Below are 8,585 nucleotides of genomic sequence, written 5' to 3'. Positions count from 1 at the left end.
ACGGTCCATAATGGGCGACTCTCCCCTACCTAATTTCGGTTTTTCTGTGTGTGTTTTTTTTTTTTTGGTAAGCGAAATCGGGGTAAGGCCGAAATCCGGATAAGGGGGCGATTCAAATGAAAAATCTTATTTTGAATTATTTTGATTTATAATATTAGATTTAATTCAATAAGGACAAGCTTAATAAAACTGTTTTAGATGCACTAACAGATAGTAAGTTCAATTTTTTTATTTATGATAATAGTATTAATAACTATTTTCAAATCCAAAAAAAAATGATTAATGTAAAAAGTTTTTTTATGTAACATATAAAAAAATAATAATATTTCAGATTAAAACTGTTGGTATTCAATAGCAACAGTTTTAATATTTTAAAAACACTAAAAAGTTTTTTGTTATCATTAAAAAAATGAAGTATGTAATATACTTATTTATATGTGGTTTATAATAGCCTATTAAACTATTGAATTGATTGTTAACTGTTAGTATCAGTAGACAATTTTATTAAGATATCACATATAAATAAAATAATTCATTCTTCATTAGTTTAATCTTAACAAAAAACTTCTTAGTGTTTTTAAAATATAACAAAAGATATCATTATTATTGTCTTTTATCATGTTTGGATTATATACTTCTTTATCTGTGGTTTAGTGTTTAAATCATTATACAAGCATGTTTAATATTTATTTCTTGTTTAGACCCTACTCGGCTTTTTGTAGATTTTTTAAGATTTTATAAGTATAAATCACATAAATTTTGGGTTTATTCATTAAAAAAGCATTTACATAATCACAAAGAGAAAATAGTATACAATAAGTAAATGTTAATAAACATTTATAATATCTTCCTAATATAGAAACACTTAAAAAACTTAAGGTAATATTTTTTACTTATTGTATACTATATTTATCTGTGCTTATTGTTTACATAAGTTTATAACTATTCCTAATGTTATCTTGTTGCTTATAAATATATTACCTTTATATTTTAATAGTTATACCTTATTTTCATTTTGTTAGTATAGTTGTTGCACCTTAAGCAGAACAGCTTAGAAGATTGTTACATTTGTAACTTACTGTTGATAATTTCAAATTATTTTGTGTACAATTTTTTTGTCATTTTTAGTCGAATCTACACAGCCTATCACTGGTAAGTTTGTATCAGTTCGTATATGTTAATAATTAAAAAATTTGCTAAAACTTTTTAATCTGTGAATAGATTTTAAAATTTCTAATTTCAAAGTCATTATTTGCAATATTTATTTTTTATTACAAATTTTGAATTTTAGTTGCATCTTTGTCTTCAACGAACTGTAAGTTTACTAATTATTACTTTTTAATATGTGTATATATTTTCGACGACTGAAATATAAATTTTGTATTAGATATTTTTTAAACTTAGTTCTTTCTTCATCTGCTATAAGTGGTATGTTTACAAATTTTTACTTTTCAATATGTTTATGCATATCTTGGCAATTAGAGTATTTACTTTTAATCACAACTTTGAAATCATTATCTTCAGCAACTACTATGACTAGTGAGTTTAAAAACTATTATTTGCAAACATGTACACTCCTTTCTTATCAGTTGCAAATTTTTATAAAAACTTTTTTTATCTTTAGTTCCATGTGCACAACCTTCTACTGGTAAATTTATGATTTAGAAATGTTTCTGAATGATTATTGAATTTATGTTTCTATTTATATACACTATTTAATGCATTAGTTTTGTGTTATCCCTTAAAGTGCAGTAGAACAAAATTTTTACTCTCGTTAACATTTTTTAAGCTATCATTGATTAATACGTTGTTCATATTAATTATTAATATTGTTAAATATTAATATTATTCAGTCTATCACTTTCATAATTAATTGTTTTATATTAAATTTTATATTAAATTGTTTTATATAAAGTTGTTTTATATTTAATTGTGTTATATTATATTTTAAAGCAGAACAGCTTTGACGATTGTTAAATTTGTAACTTACTGTTGACAATTTCAAATTGTTTGTATATGTTAATGGTTATAGAATATAGAATATTTCAAATGTTGATAAATGTGAAGAGTATTTTGCATACTTATTTACTATTCTTGTTTTAGTTTATTTAAACTGTTTATTTGACTTTGTTAATAGTTATTTGATTTTAAATTAGTTTACCTTATGTTTAAAGTTCCTAAAAATTATATTTGTATTATTGATGTTGAAATACTAGTTTCTTGTAACCGTTACTTGTTTATAGAAGGTATAAGATTTTGAAATTATTTGAAATTTTTTTGGTTTATATAATTTAGTACATTTTTTAACATTATTTATAATGTTATTAATTTCTAATAAATTATTATATATTTTTTCTTTGTTTAGGCAAACTGAATTAAAACTATAATATATTAGGTCATTATATATACTTTTTAAAGGCATTTTAAGGTGGATACTCCAACTTGCATCTTGAAATGTGGTAAGATTTGTGAAGTTATTCTCCCTTTTCAAATAAACACAATTTAAAAATTTTTTTTAAATTTTTATTGACATTTTTTTCAAGCAAATTAGATTAACTTTTTATGTATAAAGATAACATATTTATCAGAAAAACACTCTTTCGTATGAAAAACTTGTATTTTTTTAAGGTTACGATGGTGTTCCGTACCCCCTCTGGCCCTCTAAACACCCCATTTATCTATAGAGTTATGTGAACTTGTAACCCACTCTTACATCTATCTTTTGATACCAAGGTATAGGCATTTGGATAAGATTTGACGAAGTTATAACAATTTCAGTGAGAAAAAAAATTTTGGAACCAGTTCCTTCAATAAATCCATATATTGAAAATTTGCTACTAAAAACGTCATAACTTTTTTTTAAATTGTTCTTTTTTAATAATTTTTTCACCATTAAAATACTGTATTAAAGGGCTTTCGAATGATATATAAAATTCTAGTATATGCTCAATTTAAAAAAATCAGTCCACGTACCTATATATATATATATATATATATATATATATATATATATATATATATATATATATATATATATATATATATATATATATATATATATATATATATATATATATAATTTAATACATAAAGTAAATTTTTGTAAGAATTATTCTAAATAAATTTATATTTATTACACTTTAAATTTATATTTATTATAACATAAATAAAAGTTTACAAAGATCGATTATAAATTAGAATGTTGTTTAAGTAAATGTTATTTTGGATAAACTATAATACAGAATGGGTTTAGACGGCAAATTTAAAGTAAAACATGGTTCAGCAAAGTATAGACACGACAATGGGTTACACGATAGACACGACAATGGGTTACTTTGGGTGTCTATATAGCCGCTTGGGACACTTTTAGAATGGCAACTTTTTATGTTAGATTCTAGGATACTTAAAACGCATGTTAGTAAACTTAAAACTTAGTTACTCAATGTGTATAACAAAAGTGTTGGAATTTGAAGCCACAGACTCTGGCCTATAAGGTAGTATTTATTGATTTAAATATAGTAATTCAATAATAATGTTGAAAAACTAGTTAAAAAAATTAACTTGGTATCGAATTAACTTAAAACGTCGCAATTAGCTTGTTATCAAGAAAACCACAAGCAACAAACAAACAAAAAATAAACAAATCGATTATTTTATCATTTATAAAACTTTATAAGGACATTTAAAACATATCACGCATCATTTACATATCAAAACTTTATAAGGACATTTTAAAATATATATTACACACCTTTATGTCATTTAAGACAAAACATTCTTTTGTTATTTTTAAAATGCATTCTTTTGTTATTTTCAAAAAAATCTGGGATTGAAAAAAACCCCGCTGTTTTTTTCTGAAAGTTCTGTTGAATAAAAGAAATTTTTTGAAAAAATAATTGGATTGAGGAAAGCTTCGCTTTGAAATTGATCATGCTTTTTGATGCATTTATTCGTGAAGAAATTTTTAAAATTAAAAAAAAGTAGCAACGTGCATTAATTCTAATTGGTGTTTTTTTTTAATACAAAAAATCTTCATTTAAATAACTTTTATTCAAGATGTCATGCTTTTTAGGTGATTGTAATAGTAGTAAACCATTGTCTGAATAAGTTATACTTTTCAAATTATTAATGTAGTCGCTATCAGAATTATCTTGATTTACACATTTATTTTTGACGTCACTTTCTTCTAATTTTAGATTATTTGGATAAAAGAATTTATCATTGTTTTGATAAATTTTGATTTCAGATAGCTTTGTAGAAAGCGTTGACAATTGTTTTTCGTTCTCTTCCTCAAATAGTTTCATAAAAGCATTGTTAAACGTTACGCTTTTTTGTTTCTTTATAGTTTTTTGAGGTAGCGAGTTGTATAAAGTACTAACTTCTTGATATGGTTGCTTTTCACTGTATGCCATAAAAACAGGAGGTTTGATATTTGTTGTAGAATAGGAGTTATTTATGCGATTTTTCAAAATAGAAGTAGGAGTTTTAGTTGTTTGAGTTTTATGACTTTGTTTGTCAACTGGTCTTTCTCGAACTGTTTTTGTTTTGACAACATCTGAAATACTGCTATTCTCAAAATGCCGATTAAGCAAATAGGGGCGTCTTTTTGTTTGGTCGAACATATATGGGTGTTCTTTAGCTTGAAAAATATGGTTACATCTTTGTAGTTGAACGGACGCGTTATCTTTATCGCTTATAAAGTATTTGCTTCGACTATTATAATATTTTTTGAATCGGGGGAACGATAAAGCTTTCGTTTGCTCTTTACTTGGACGCATAAATTGTACATTTTTGTAGTGATCATCTTGAATTATTCGTTGAACCAATTCTAAATAATCTTTTTGTTTCATTTTGGATTGTTTGTAATAACAAGATTTTTCCATTCAATTCCAGTATTCTGCACTAATAACTAATGATAAGGTTTTTTTATATTAGTGTTCATATATTTTTTTAAATAATCAAATAACGAATTCTCAAAATAACACAATAGTTGGTAACGTTTGTTTTACCGCTATCATTACTTTCCGCTTTTTGTTTATATAGTGTTGCACAAAATATTTTTAATTTATACTGAGAGATTTAATTGATGAACATGAATGATTTACATAAATTATTCAAACTACTTGAATGAAAAATGGTCGCGATCGTAGCCCTCCTATTAAATAAACTATTTTAAAAATAGATATCAGTCATATTGAAAGAAAATGTACAATATAATTCCAGAGGATTTAAACTATGATTTTTTTATGAAAGCGAATTTGATTCATTTGAAGCACAAAAATTTATTCAATTTGTTCCGCATTTCGATGTTATTTTATATTATTGCTCTTTTAAAAAATCAAAATTTGTCTATTTTTCATATATATTTATTATGTTATAGTTAATATTAATTGATATTATTTATAAACAATATTAAATTAATTATTGGTAATACTTTATTTGCTGCTTCCTAGTTGGTATGAGAAAGTCGAAGCGAACAAAACCCTAAGCTATTGCCGAACTATCAATCATAAAATAACAATACTTTTTAATATGTTCGTTTTATCATAATAATTGATTGCCTGCATGAATTTTCAGTTTGTAAGTAGAAGTAGTAATAGAAATGTAAATTTAATAAACTTGTCACTTAACCGGGGTAAAATGATTTATGCGTTGTCATCTAACTTTATAAAACCGGTTCAAAATGCGTTCTCATCTTCAACTTTTTAAAATTTTAAAAGCTACTAACTACTAAAGTAATACAAATTAAACACGCATTTAAAATGCAAATTAAACGTTGTGAAAAATATCTCTAAAAACGTTACATCCGAAGGACAAAATCTATTAGAAATAACAGAAACAGAGGTTGTTTTTTTTTTGAAGCGCAAAAAAAATATTTATGCGTATAAAAATACGTTACCAATATTTAAAAAAATTAATTGTTTTTTTGAAGTACAAGATATAAATACAAGTAATAATAATAATAATAATAATACGAAGAATAATAATACAGTTTACAGTTTTGGTTTATTGACAATATATAAAAAAGAAAAAGAAATATTACATAAAACATAATTATTACATAAAACATAATCTATTTTATTTCTATCTATGTATATGTAATAAATGTATTTTTACTAATGTATTATGTTGATTTTAGCTTATACTTTCATATTTACATGCTCATTTCAAATAAATGTCAATTTAAATGTCAAATTTCAAAAACAATGTAATATGTATTTTCAAAAAATACGTATTATATGTATTTATGTATATGTATTTTCAAAAAATACGTAAATTCAACTATATATTATGTCAATGTTAGTTTATATTTCTAAAAAAAAGTAGCTATTTTACAAATAGATTTAAATACATTATTTAATTTTAATTTTTAGATTTAAAAATAGATGACTCACGAAGCTTTGTAGCTTTGAAACTTATCCATTCATTCTTCGTTTATCATCCATTCTTCGTTTATCATCTATTCTTCGTTTATTATCCATTCTTTGTTTATCATCCATTCTTCGTTTATCTTCCATTCTTCGTTTAATTTTTAAATTGTTGTTACAATATTTGTGTTGTTGTAACTTTTGTTTTATGAATTGCGAAGAGCCCACAGCCGCGGGGCAGAGCAAAGGGGTTCAAGCCGTCCGAGAAAATTTTTTCAAAGTTGTCTCTATGAAAAATAAAATATTTACATGTGTCTTTTGCGTTTCAACCCATCGATATCAACTTTTAACAATTTGTACTATTATTATGTAGCTATGTATTTTGAGATTATTTTTTTAGCTTTAATAATAATATTGGATAATAATTTAAATAGTATTTTTGTTTACTTACATTAAAAGTATTAAAATAAACTACATTAATTTAAAAATAAAGGATTTTTTGCAGGATTTTTTGAACGGTGAACGAATTAAATGCAGAAATATGGTTAAGGACTTTGGGCTTTAGTACAAATATCAAATTTTTCAAGAAAAACACGCGAAGGAGTGATGCTGCATAGACTGGGGGTTTGGGTTAAGGCAATGATAGGGTTAAAAGAAATTTTTCTTACTTTATTCCCGCATTTTACACATTAAAAGTTTCCACATTCAGGCATTTTCCTGTGCCCACAATAACATATTGTGGTATAAGTTGATAATTTTTCATTATAATTGCAGCACTTATACTATATTTGAGATGACCCGTAAGCTTGGCAAACGGAAAAAAGATCGTTTAGCATATTAATCAAAACACATTTAAGAACAACGATGGCCGTTGTCTAAGCTAAGTCTATTAGCTATTAAAGCAAATGAAGGCAATTTAAATAAATTTAAAAGATGTTATAGACTAATTTGCAGCTATGAAGTCATGAAAAAAATACTTTCATTTATATTTTAAACATACTACACTTTCATACTACCGCATACTGGTTTCTTTGTTGTTAAATTAAAATTGCATTCTAAAATAAGATTTTTGCTTAGAAGAAACAACTTTTTTATCAAAGGTAGAGAGAAGTAATTTAGAAAGCCCAGATTAAATTTTTTGGAAAGCCCCATTTTTTGTTGCGCTTAGCGTACTGTATATATATATATATATATATATATATATATATATATATATATATATATATATATATATATATATATATATATATATATATATATATATATATATGCCTATAGTCTCATTTACGTGTACTATGGCCTACTGTTATTATAATAACAGTAGGCCATGCGTGTACATATTTACAAAAAAAGGTTTACTTACAGGGACATTTTTGTGTACCCGTATTTATCAGCGGTTTGAATATTAGTATCCATCTAAATAATATTTAGAATACCCGCTTGAAATGTATTGACTAATTTCAATTGGTATAAAAAGTTTAATAAACATCTATAAATAGACTTAAAAATGTAAGGAATAATGAATAAGGAATAATGGACTATAATCCGTATGATAGGACCATTTCTATACTTATACTTTATATAAGTCATTTTATTTCAATAATGTTTAGTGGTAGAAAAAAAATCTTTAAAGTCATTGTTTTAAATAAAGAAATAATTTCAATACTTTATAACTTTTTATTGTAAGATTGTAAACTTCTAAAATAAAAGCGGAGATAGCCTTATTGATTTATTTTTATATTGATATATTATGGTTCCTTTATAAGTTTCAGACCATACTTTCTTTTCAGACTATCCACAGCTTATTGGACCCTTGCCCCGTTAATTCTTTTTAAAGAATATAAAAGTTTGAATATAAAATCTTTTATCCTATAAGACATTTTAATGTGTGTTTATCGCGCAGACTTAACTAATTACCTAAGCACATTAGTAACATAAGTATTTCCTTTACGACATAAACGCAACAAATTTCTCCTGGTGCTTTGATGTTTTTAAAAATTTTTAACTTTTTTAAAAAGTCTCTCCCTTTCGTTTGTTATAGTATATAATATCTTTATATATGCTGTTATATCATATTTATAGAACATTAAAAATGTTTCATTTTGTTTTTTAGAAAATTGGAAAAGATTTTTACAATAAATTAAATGTGCACGCGAAAGGATTTGAAACCCACGCTTTCACTTCAGAAGCGCAGCGAGCTAACCACTCCGGTCACTA

General features: G+C 24.5%; 1 long non-coding RNA gene across 1 annotated transcript; it reads left to right on the top strand.

Moving 5' to 3' along the window:
* On the top strand, nucleotides 1-2,778 carry LOC136078266 (uncharacterized). The gene is made up of 5 exons (XR_010637665.1): nucleotides 1-213; nucleotides 1,129-1,152; nucleotides 1,292-1,315; nucleotides 1,405-1,539; nucleotides 1,625-2,778. It is a non-coding gene; the product is annotated as an uncharacterized LOC136078266 (long non-coding RNA).
* The last annotated feature ends 5,807 nt before the right edge of the window (nucleotides 2,779-8,585 follow it).

The sequence above is a fragment of the Hydra vulgaris genome, chromosome 03 (genome assembly GCF_038396675.1).
Source record: "Hydra vulgaris chromosome 03, alternate assembly HydraT2T_AEP".
Classification (NCBI taxonomy): Eukaryota; Metazoa; Cnidaria; class Hydrozoa; order Anthoathecata; family Hydridae; genus Hydra; species Hydra vulgaris.
Note: the sequence above shows the minus strand (reverse complement) of the source record. Positions and strands in the feature narration are given on the sequence as shown.